At 42.6% G+C, this 13134-nt stretch overlaps 1 long non-coding RNA gene across 1 annotated transcript in view; it reads right to left on the reverse strand.

Moving 5' to 3' along the window:
- Positions 1-559: 559 nt before the first annotated feature.
- The window catches only part of LOC138662758 (uncharacterized), a 36382-nt gene continuing 23807 nt past the window's right edge, over positions 560-13134 (reverse strand). The window contains exons 2-3 of the long non-coding RNA XR_011318066.1: positions 8084-8160; positions 560-694 (exon numbers count right to left, since the gene is read on the reverse strand). This is a non-coding gene — a long non-coding RNA (uncharacterized lncRNA). The remainder of the gene's footprint in view (positions 695-8083; positions 8161-13134) is intronic.

Raw genomic sequence — 13134 nt, forward strand, 5'->3', positions numbered from 1 at the left:
AAGAACTTTATTTCCACAGACTTTTCCCCACAGGTGAAGTAGAATCTTTTTTAAGGATTCCTTCAAGAGGACTTTTAAGTTTTTAATATAAGTTCTGTTGTTTTGATTAGATAAGTTTAGAGATAAGTTTTATTAATAAGTTTCTCTTTACAGATTTTTTTTACAGGTTTTACAGGTTCCTATAACACTAACCAAACAGGTTAACAGTCATACAGTACAGACCAAAAGTTTGGACACACCTTCTCATTTAAAGATTTTTCTGTATTTCCATGACTATGAAAATTGTACATTCACACTGAAGGCATCAAAACTATGAATTAACACATGTGGAATTATGTACTTAACAAAAAAGTGCGAAACAACTGAAATTATGTCTAATATTCTAGGTTCTTCAGAGTAGCCACCTTTTGCTTTGATGACTGCTTTGCACACTCTTGGCATTCTCTTGATGAGTTTCAAGAGGTAGTCGCCAGGAATGGTCTTCCAACAATCTTGAAGGAGTTCCCAGAGATGCTTAGCACTTGTTGGCCCTTTTGCCTTCAGACTGCAGGCGGTGCAGCTCACCCCAAACCATCTCGATTGGGCTCAAATCTGGTGACTGCGGAGGCCAGGTCATCTGGCGTAGCACCCCATCACTCTCCTTCTTGGTCAATTAGTCCTTACACAGCCTGGAGGTGTGTTTGGGGTCATTATCCTGTTGAAAAATAAATGATGGGCCAACTAAACACAAACCGGATGGAATAGCATGCCACTGCAACATGCTGTGGTAGCCGTGCTGGTTCAGTATGCCTTCAATTTTGAATAAATCCCCAACAGTGTCACCAGCAAAGCACCCCCACACCATCACACCACCTCCTCTATGCTTCACGGTGGGAAACAGACATGTAGAGTCCGTCCGTTCACCTTTTCTGCGCTGCACAAAGACACAGTGGTTGGAACCAAAGATCTCAAATTTGGACTCATCAGACCAAAGCACAGTACAGACCAAAAGTTTGGACACACCTCATTTAACCCCTTCCCGACCTTTGACGCCACGTAGGCGTCATGAAAGTCGGTGCCATTCCGACCCATGACGCCTATGCGGCGTCATGGAAAGATCGCGTCCCTGCAGATCGGGTGAAAGGGTTAACTCCCATTTCACCCGATCTGCAGGGACAGGGGGAGTGGTAGTTTAGCCCAGGGGGGGTGGCTTCACCCCCTCGTGGCTACGATCGCTCTGATTGGCTGTTGAAAGTGAAACTGCCAATCAGAGCGATTTGTAATATTTCACCCATTATAACGGGTGAAATATTACAATCCAGCCATGGCCGATGCTGAAATATCATCGGCCATGGCTGGAAATACTAGTGTGCCCACACCCCACCCCTCCGATCGCCCCCCACCCCCCCGATCTGGCCGGTACACTGCTCCGGCTCCCCTCCGTCCTGTGCTCCGCTCCCCCCCGTGCTCGTGTCCGCTCCCCCCGTGCTCCAATCACCCCCCCGTGCTCCAATCACCCCCCCTGCACTCCGATCCACCCCCCCGTGCTCCGTTCCACCCCCCGTGCTCCATTCCAGCCCCCCCGTGCTCCGTTCCACGCCCCCCGCGCTCCGTTCCACCCCTCCCGCGCTCCGATTCCCCCCCCGTGCTCCGATCCCCCCCCCGTGGTCCCCCCCACCCTATCATACTTACCGATCCAGCCGTGGTCCCGTCCGTCTTCTCCCGGGCGCCGCCATCTTCCAAAATGGCGGGCGCATGCGCAGTGCGCCCGCCGAATCTGCCGGCCGGCAGATTCGTTCCAAAGTGCATTTTGATCACTGAGATAGATTATATCTCAGTGATCAAAATAAAAAAAATAATAAATGACCCCCCCCCCCTTTGTCACCCCCATAGGTAGGGACAATAAAAAAATAAAGAAATTTTTTTTTTTCCACTAATGTTAGAATAGGGTTAGGGGTAGGGTTAGGGGTAGGGGTAGGGCTAGGGGTAGGGGTAGGGTTAGGGTTAGGGCTAGGGTTAGGGTTTCGGTATGTGCACACGTATTCTGGTCCTCTGCAGATTTTTCCGCTGCGGATTTGATAAATCCGCAGTGCTAAACCGCTGCGGATTTATGGCGGATTTACCGCGGTTTTTCTGCGCATTTCACTGCGGTTTTACAACTGCGATTTTCTATTTGAGCAGTTGTAAAACCGCTGCGGAATCCGCACAAAGAAGTGACATGCTGCGGAATGTAAACCGCTGCGTTTCCGTGCAGTTTTTCCGCAGCATGGGCACAGCGATTTTTGTTTCCCGTAGGTTTACATTGAACTGTAAACTCATGGGAAACTGCTGCGGATCCGCAGCGTTTTCCGCAGCGTGTGCACATACCTTTAGAATTAGGCTATGTGCACACGGTGCGGATTTGGCTGCGGATTCGCAGCAGTGTTCCATCAGGTTTACAGTACCATGTAAACATATGGAAAACCAAATCCGCTGTGCCCATGGTGCGGAAAATACCACGCGGAAACGCTGCGTTGTATTTTCCGCAGCATGTCAATTCTTTGTGCGGATTCCGCAGCGTTTTACACCTGTTCCTCAATAGGAATCCGCAGGTGAAATCCGCACAAAAAACACTGGAAATCCGCGGAAAATCCGCAGGTAAAACGCAGTGCCTTTTACCCGCGGATTTTTCAAAAATGGTGCGAAAATATCTCACACGAATCCGCAACGTGGGCACATAGCCTTAGGGTTAGGGTTGGAATTAGGGTTGTGGTTATGGTTAGGGGTGTGTTGGGGTTAGGGTTGTGGTTAGGGGTGTGTTGCGGTTAGGGTTGTGTTTAGGGTTATGGCTACAGTTGGGATTAGGGTTAGGGGTGTGTTGGGGTTAGTGTTGGAGGTAGAATTGAGGGGTTACCACTGTTTAGGCACATCAGGGGTCTCCAAACGCAACATGGCGCCACCATTGATTCCAGCCAATCTCGTATTCAAAAAGTCAAATGGTGCTCCCTCACTTCCGAGCCCTGACGTGTGCCCAAACAGTGGTTTACCCCCACATATGGGGTACCAGCATACTCAGGACAAACTGCGCAACAATTACTGGGGTCCAATTTCTCCTGTTACCCTTGTGAATAAAAAAAAATGCTTGCTAAAACATAATTTTTGAGGAAAGAAAAATGATTTTTTATTTTCACGGCTCTGCGTTGTAAACGTCTGTGAAGCACTTGGGGGTTCAAAGTGCTCACCACATATCTAGATAAGTTCCTTGGGGGGTCTAATTTCTAAAATGGGGTCACTTGTGGGGGTTTCTACTGTTTAGGCACACCAGGGGCTCTGCAAACGCAACGTGACACCCGCAGACCATTCCATCAAAGTCTGCATTTCAAAAGTCACTACTTCCCTTCTGAGCCCCGACGTGTGCCCAAACAGTGGTTTACCCCCACTCATGGGGTATCAGCGTACTCAGGAGAAACTGGACAACAACTTTTGGGGTCCAATTTCTCCTGTAACCCTTGGGAAAAATTAAAAATTCTGGGCTAAATAATTATTTTTGAGGAAAGAAAACGTATTTATTATTTTCACGGCTCTGCATTATAAACTTCTATGAAGCACTTGGGGGTTCAAAGTGCTCACCACACATCTAGATAAGTTCCTTTCGGGGTCTAGTTTCCAAAATGGGGTCACTTGTGGGGGGTTTCTGCTGTTTAGGCACATCAGGGGCTCTGCAAACGCAACGTGACGCCCGCAGAGCATTCCATCAAAGTCTGCATTTCAAAACGTCACTACTTCAATTCCAAGCCCCGGCATGTGCCCAAACAGTAGTTTACCCCCACATATGGGGTATCACCATACTCAGGAGAAACTGGACAACAAATATTGGGGTCAAATTTCTTCTGTAACCCTTGGGAAAATAAAAAATTCTGGGCTAAATAATTATTTTTGAGGAAAGAAAATGTATTTATTATTTTCACGGCTCTGCATTATAAACTTCTATGAAGCACTTGGGGGTTCAAAGTGCTCACCACACATCTAGATAAGTTCCTTTGGGGGTCTAGTTTCCAAAATGGGGTCACTTGTGGGGGGTTTCTACTGTTAAGCCACATCAGGGGCTCTGCAAACGCAACGTGACGCCCACAGAGCATTCCATCAAAGTCTGCATTTCAAAACGTCACTACTTCACTTCCGAGCCCCGGCATGTGCCCAAACAGTGATTTACCCCCACATATGGGGTATCAGCGTACTCAGGAGAAACTGGACAACAACTTTTGGGGTCAAATTTCTCCTGTTACCCTTGGGAAAATAAAAAATTGCAGGCTAAAAGATCATTTTTGAGAAAATAATTTTTTTTTTTTTTTTTCATGGCTCTGCGTTATAAACTTCTGTGAAGCACTTGGGGGTTCAAAGTCCTCACCACACATCTAGATTAGTTCCTTTGAGGGTCTAGTTTCCAAAATGGTGTCATTTCTGGGGGATCTCCAATGTTTAGGCACACAGGGGCTCTCCAAACGTGACATGGTGTCCGCTAATGATTGGAGCTAATTTTCCATTTAAAAAGCCAAATGGCGTGCCATCCCTTCCGAGCCCTGCCGTGCGCCCAAACAGTGGTTTACCCCCACATATTGGGTATCTGCGTACTCAGGACAAACAGGACAACAATATTTGGGGTCCAATTTCTCCTATTATCCTTGGCAAAATAGGAAATTCCAGGCTAAAAAATCATTTTTGAGGAAAGAAAAATTATTTTTTATTTTCATGGCTCTGCGTTATAAACTTCTGTGAAGCACCTGGGGGTTTAAAGTGCTCAATATGCATCTAGATAAGTTCCTTGGGGGGTCTAGTTTCCAAAATGGGGTCACTTGTGGGGGAGCTCCAATGTTTAGGCACACAGGGGCTCTCCAAACGCGACATGGTGTCCGCTAACAATTGGAGCTAATTTTCCATTCAAAAAGTCAAATGGCGCGCCTTCCCTTCCGAGCCCTGCCGAGTGCCCAAACAGTGGTTTACCCCCACATATGAGGTATCGACGTACTCGGGAGAAATTGCCCAACAAACTTTATGATCCATTTTACCCTACTGCCCATGTGAAAATGAAAAAATTGAGGCGAAAAGAATTTTTTTGTGAAAAAAAAGTACTTTTTCATTTTTACAGATCAATTTGTGAAGCACCTGAGGGTTTAAAGTGCTCACTAGGCATCTAAATAAGTTCCTTGGGGGGTCTAGTTTCCAAAATGGGGTCACTTGTGGGGGAGCGCCAATGTTTAGGCACACAGGAGCTCTCCAAACGCGACATGGTGTCCGCTAACGATGGAAATAATTTTTCATTCAAAAAGTCAAATGGCGCTCCTTCCCTTCCGAGCCTTACCATGTGCCCAAACAGTGGTTGACCCCCACATGTGAGGTATTGGTGTACTCAGGAGAAATTGCCCAACACATTTTAGGATCCATTTTATCCTGTTGCCCATGTGAAAATGAAAAAATTGAGGCTAAAAGAATTTTTTTGTGAAAAAAAAGTACTTTTTCATTTTTACGGATTAATTTGTGAAGCACCTGGGGGTTCAAAGTGCTCACTATGCATCTAGATAAGTTCCTTGGGGCGTCTAGTTTCCAAAATGGGGTCACTTGTGGGGGAGCTCCAATTTTTAGGCACACGGGGGCTCTCCAAACGTGACATGGTGTCCGCTAAAGAGTGGAGCCAATTTTTGATTCAAAAAGTCAAATGGCGCTCCTTCCCTTCCAAGCCCTGCCGTGCGCCCAAACAGTGGTTTACCCCCACATATGAGGTATCAGCGTACTCAGGACAAATTGGACAACAACTTTCGTGGTTCAGTTTCTCCTTTTACCATTGGGAAAATAAAAAAATTGTTGCTAAAAGATAATTTTTGTGACTAAAAAGTTAAATGTTCATTTTTTCCTTCCATGTTGCTTCTGCTGCTGTGAAGCACCTGAAGGGTTAATAAACTTCTTGAATGTGGTTTTGAGTACCTTGAGGGGTGCAGTTTTTAGAATGGTGTCACTTTTGGGTATTTTCAGCCATATAGACCCCTCAAACTGACTTCAAATGTGAGGTGGTCCCTAAAAAAAATGGTTTTGTAAATTTCGTTGTAAAAATGACAAATCGCTGGTCAAATTTTAACCCTTATAACTTCCTAACAAAAAAAAATTTTGTTTCCAAAATTGTGCTGATGTAAAGTAAACATGTGGGAAATGTTATTTATTAACTATTTTGTGTCACATATCTCTCTGGTTTAACAGAATAAAAATTCAAAATGTGAAAATTGCGAAATTTTCAAAATTTTCGCCAAATTTCCGTTTATATCACAAATAAACGCAGAATTTATTGACCTAAATTTACCACTAACATGAAGCCCAATATGTCACGAAAAAACAATCTCAGAACCGCTAGGATCCGTTGAAGCGTTCCTGAGTTATTACCTCATAAAGGGACACTGGTCAGAATTGCAAAAAACGGCAAGGTCTTTAAGGTCAAAATAGGCTGGGTCATGAAGGGGTTAAAGATGTTTCTGTATTTTCATGACTATGAAAATTGTACATTCACACTGATGGCATCAAAACTATGAATTAACACATGTGGAATTATATACTTAACAAAAAAGTGTGAAACAACTGAAAATATGTCTTATATTAAAAATCTTTTATCACACTGGTTAACCTACCCCTACTATGAGTATTAAAATACTAACCTATAACGTAAGGGGGTTAAATAGCTCTCAGAAAAGATTTTCCCTATGGAAAGAAATCATTAAAAAATGATATAATTTGCATCCAAGAGTCGAAATTCAAGGTAAATGATAGCCCCCAAAAAAATAAATCTGAGAATTTAAGGCTAAGTTCACACTTTGCGGATTTTGCTGCGGAACCGCGGCGATTTTGCAGCTGCGGGTCCGCAGCAGTTTCCATAGCTTTCACAGTAAAATGTAAACCCTATGGAAACCGCAAACCGCTGTGCACATGCTGCGGGAAAAACCACGCGGGAACGCAGCAGTTTACAACCCGCAGCATGTCACTTCTTTGTGCAGAATCGCAGCGATTCTGCACCCATAGAAATGCATTGATCCGCTTACTTTCCGCATGGGGCTGTGCCCACCATGCGGGAAGTAAGCGGATAATGTGCGGGTGGTACCCGGGGTGGAGGAGAGGAGACTCTCCTCCAGGCCCGGGAACCATATTTGAGTTAAAAAAAAAAAAATTAAAATAAAAAATAATGATACACTCACCTCTGAAGTCTCAGCGCTGCACGCGGCCGTCCGGTCTCAGGTTTGCTATGCGACCAGGACCTGTGGTGACGTTGCGGTCACATGACCATGACGTCACGGTCACATGACCGTGACGTCACAAAGGTCCTTCTCGCACAGCATCTTTTGAACCGGACCGCCGCCTGCAGCGCCGAGGAGATAGGGACGTCAGAGGGTGAGTATATCATTATTTTTATTATTTTTAACATTACTATTGATGCTGCATATTGCTGCATATGCAGCATCAATAGTAGGGGTAAAATCCCGCAGCGGAACCCGCAGGACAAACCTCGATAAATCTGCAGGGATAACCGCAGCGTGTTTGCCCTGCAGATTTATCAAATCCGCTGCGGGAGAACCCGCAGGGACAGGACGCTATGTGTGAACATAGCCTAAAGAAAAAGGCTGGGGTCATAACGATAGTTAAAAACACCCTGTCCTTTGAACTATTAGAGGAGTTCATGGATATAAAAGGAAGATATCATATACTAATTTGTACTCTGAACAATCAAATGTGTACAAAAATTAATACCCATGCCCCAAACAGTGGCCAAGTGAACTTTCTAAATAAGCTAAAAAGAAAGGTAGAATCGGTGAAGAAGGGAGCCCTGTTTTGGCTAGGGGACTTTAATATGGTCCCAAATACACTAATGGACTCTTCTACAACACATAGAAATAGAACAAATACCTTGGACAATTGAATATCCCAAAATGAAATGTTTGACACAGGTGCTTAAACTCCACTTCAATTGAATTTACTTACTTCTCCGACTCACACCAGTCTGCTTCGCGAATAGACTTAATATTATCGGACATATTTACCCTACCCAAATTTAAAAAAATCATAGATAAGAAAACCTTTTCGGACCACTCACCGGTCATAGCGGAGATACAATTGGGACATTCAATAAAAAACAAATGTGGAAACGTGACTCCAACATCCTCCACTATTCTGAAAACAAACAGATTATAGAAATAAATTACTTCAAAGAAAATTCCCCAGAAGATACAAATCCATTCACCAACTGGTGCACCCATAAGGCGTTAATAAGAGGTATTACGATTAAAATCTCTTTCAAAAAGAAAAAACTGAATCGATCCTAAATTACAGAACTTCAAAACAAAATAAATAAAGAAAATGAACAAATAAAACTAATCCGTCAATGCCAATTAAAACCAAAATATTGAAACGAAGGCAAGAACTCAAATCCTTAATTTTTTCTTCCTACGATTCAATGCTAAAAACTCCAAATTTAAACAATATTCATCACTGAATAAACCGACCCGCTACATGATGAACAGAATCAAAAAATGAGGCAAATAAATAGAATTAATACAATTAAAAGTCATGACAGTTCATTAGTATCCCATCCTCAGGATATAGCAAATTCGTTTGTAGAATTCTACAATAAATTACATAATTTAAAATGCAACCTTCACTTCCTCAACCTAATACATCGGATATAGGAAAATTCAAGGCATCTATAGATCTACCTATCATAAATCAGGAAAATTTAGAATTCTTAAATTCTCCTCTCACCCAGGAAGAAATTGAAAAATCCATCCAACAACTCAAATTATTCAAATCACCAGGCCCTGATGGTTATGGAAATGAATATTATAAAATGTTTAATAAATTACTTTCCCCACATTTGTCCCAAATATTCAACTCAGCACGTTCCTCTGGCACATTCCCAGAAGAAATGTTGGAGACTACTATAGTTCTAATTCCCAAGCCCAATTCGGATTTAACCCTAGACAATAACTATAGACCAATTTCCCTGATAAATTCAGATTTGAAAATCTACTCTAAATTACTTGCAAATAGACTCAAAACCTACTTACCCTCATTAATAGATTATTAATTGGGACCAAATTGGCTTCATTAAAGGTCACGTAACGGATGGGACTAGAAGATTAATAAACACTATCAGATTGATCCATTCTTCGAAATTGCCCACAGCTATCATCACCTTAGATGCGGAAAAAGCCTTTGATTGCCTAAATTGGCTATACCTAAAATCAGTACTTAGTAAATGTGGCTTTAACGAGGATTTCATTAAAAGTGTTATCGCATTATATTCTAAGCCAAAAGCTAGAATTTATTCAAACAATGACTTATCAAAACCATTCGAGATTTCAAACGGAACAAGACAGGGTTGCCCCCCTATCACCACTTCTTTTTATTTTAGCAATGGAAACGCTTGCGCAATCCATTAGACAAAATAAAAGCATAAAAGGAATTAGGCCACATACACGTCAATTTAAGATAGGTGTTTTTGCTGACGACCTGATACTAAGCTTAACAAATCCTTTTGAGTCAATCAAAGAATTAAAATATACCCTTAAAACCTTCACTGGAATCTCTTTTTTTCAAGATCAATGAAACAAAATCGAAAATACTTCCCTTTTATCTAAGTGAATCTGAAATAAAAAAATATTAATAGTATATCAGCATTGAGTTGGTCAGAAGAAGAAATAGAATACTTGGGCACCACATTACAAAAGACCTAAACCTAATAATGACAAAGAATCTCAAAATACAATTAGAAACAATAAATAGAGACCTCTTCTTTTTTGGAACAAAAGACCTGTCTTGGTGGGGAAGAATACTAATCCTTAAATCATTTATTCTCCCTAAAATTTTATATATATATTGGGAACTCTTCCTCTTAAAATTAACACCTCCATTCTTACAAGCCTCCAAACGACAATTAACCTGTTCATATGGAATAAGAAAAAGGCTAGAACATCTACCAATAACATGTACAAATGCAAAGCATAAGGAGGAATAGGCCTACCTAACATATCTACATATTATTTAACAAACCTTACTAAGAGAATTGAACCTCCGATGATCCGATACCTTATACTGTACATATAGCAATACTTCAGATCCAGCCATAATCTGCTGAATGCGGGCTCAACCTGGGAACCTGCTCCATACACCCGCTCCAGACTTCCCCATACATTTACTCCCCATGTAACCTCAGTGGCGGGCACTGATGGGTTGTGATGGCCCCATGGCTGCCATCTTATTATGACATAGTAACAACCATACAGTTTGCACCGACAGTCCCCTTATCAGACATCTCCGTTGGTTGTTCATCATTTTGTACAATATATTGATAGAAAACATGATATAAACATATTTGTTAAAAATGTAAAATTCAAGAAAATCCTCAATATAAAAGTTTTATTTTAACAATCAATATCAATGACAGAAAATGAAAATCACTTATTCATATATTGTTATTATGGCTCCTCGAAAAGAAGAAATGAGCATCAAACCGCTTAATTTTCACTCCAGGGCAGAAGCTGAACATTTCCACTGTAATATATCACTGAGACAAGAGAACAATGAAGCCTGGCCACAACCAGTTATCCGAGGCCACGCGGGAGATCATGGGAGGCCGGCTATAATCTATACAAGTAGCTGAAGGATTCAGATGGAATATTCTGGTGTAAACAGATCACTGATCCATGTGACAATGTAGCTCCGGCAACTGGGACCCCACAAATCACCAGGACATGGAGCCCATGTGCCCCGATTCCACCAAGCTACAAGGCAGCGGCCAGAGATTGCATCACCAACAGCGAGGGCAGACACTTGTGTCCGTATGAAAAATGCCATAACCTAAATCTTCTGCATGTAATGTTCGGAATCACAGAAATGTGTCTTCGCTGGAAGCTCAGCCACGTAGCAAGCAGAAAACACATGGCACAGGAGTCTGGTGTAGGAGATACACCCATCTTAGGACGATGATTGTAAATATACCTTTATTGGGGTCTTCTCAACATTAATTCACACTTCACTTAGCAACAAGTTACAAGTAAAATATTTCCTAAAAATAACACGTTTTGGGAACATCCCCTTCATCTACTATATAATTGTCTAAGGGTCACTTCCATCTTTCTGTCCTTCTGTCTGTCTGTCACAGATATTCATTGGTCGCGGCCTCTGTCTGTCAAGGAAATCCAAGTCGCTGATTGGTCGTGGGAAAAAAGCCACGACCAATCAGCGACGGGCACAGTCCGGAAGAAAATGGCCACTCCTTACTCCCCGCAGTCACTGCCCGGCGCCCGCATACTCTCCTCCAGCCACCGCTAACACAGGGTTAATGCCGGTGGTAACGGACCGTGTTATGCGGCGGGTAACGCACTCCGTCACTGCTGCTATGAACCCTGTGTGTCCTCAACTTTTTACTATTGATGCGGCCTATGCGGCATCAATAGTAAAAAATGTAATGTTAAAAATAATAAAAAAACAAAATACCTGCTATACTCACCATCCGTTGTCTGTAGAGCCGGCCGCCATCTTCCGTTCCCGGCGATGCATTGCGAAATTACCCAGAAGACTTAGCGACCTCGCAAGACCACTAAGTCATCTGGGTAATTTCGCAATGCATCCTGGGAATGGAAGATGGCGGCAGCCGCGCTCTCATCGCCTGCGCCATATCCGAAAGTGAGTATGTTAGAACTAAAAGGGGCCCTCGGCTCCGAAGGTGAGTATGTTTATTTTTTATTTTTTAACCTGTGACATACGTGGCTGGGCAATATACTACGTGGCTGGGAATTATACTACGTCACTGTGCAATATAATACGTCACTGTGCAATATACTACGTGGCTGTGCAATATACAATGTGGCTCTGTGCTGTATACTATGTCGCTGTGCAATATACTATGTAGCTGGGCAATATACTACGTGGCTGAGCAATATACTACGTCACTGGGCAATATACTATATGGCTTGGCAATATGCTACATGGCTCTGTGCTGTATACGTCGTTGTGCAATATACTACGTCACTGGGCAATATACTATGTAGCTGGGCAATATACTATGTGGCTGGCCAATATACTACGTCACTGGGCAATATATTATGTTGCTGGGCAATATACTACGTGGCTGGGCAATATACTACGTGGCTGGGCAATATACTACGTGGCTGTGCAATGTACTATGTGGCTGTGCAATATACTACGTCACTGGGCAATATACTACGTGGCTGGCCAATATACTACGTGGCTGGCCAATATACTACGTCACTGGGCAATATACTACGTGGCTGGGCAATATACTACGTGGCTGGGCAATATACTACGTGGCTGTGCAATATACTACATGGCTGGCCAATATACTACGTCACTGGGCAATATACTACGTGACTGGGCAATATACTACGTGGCTCTGTGCTGTATACCAGAGGTGTCAAACTGCATTCCTCGAGGGCTGCAAACAGGTCATATTTTCAGGATTTCCTTGTGTTGCACAGGTGATAATTTAATCACCTGCACAGAATGATTCCATCACCTGTCCAATACTAAGGAAATCCTGAAAACATGACCTGTTTGCAGCCCTCGAGGAATGCAGTTTGACACCTCTGCTGTATGCTACGTCGCTGTGCAATATACTACGTCACTGGGCAATATACTACGTGGCTGGCCAATATACTACGTCACTGGGCAATATACTACGTGGCTGGGCAATATACTACGTGGCTGGGCAATATACTACGTGGCTGGCCAATATACTACGTCACTGGGCAATATACTACGTGGCTGGCCAATATACTACGTCGCTGGGCAATATACTACGTGGCTGCGCAATATACTACGTGGCTGGGCAATATACTACGTGGCTGGGCAATATACTACGTGGACATGCATATTCTAGAATACCCGATGCGTTAGAATCAGGCCACCATCTAGTCAGATATAAAAATGGCAGTGCAAACATAGTGTTTATATATTATTATATAATTATATATTATTATATATTATATTATAGAGATTATATACATATACAGGTGCTTCTCACAAAATTAGAATATCAAAGTTAATTTACTTCAGTTCTTCAATAGTGAAACTATATTATATAGAGTCATTACAAACAGTGATCTATTTCAAGTGTATTTCTGTTAA

Source organism: Ranitomeya imitator, chromosome 2 (assembly GCF_032444005.1).
Source record: "Ranitomeya imitator isolate aRanImi1 chromosome 2, aRanImi1.pri, whole genome shotgun sequence".
NCBI classification, from domain to species: domain Eukaryota; kingdom Metazoa; phylum Chordata; class Amphibia; order Anura; family Dendrobatidae; genus Ranitomeya; species Ranitomeya imitator.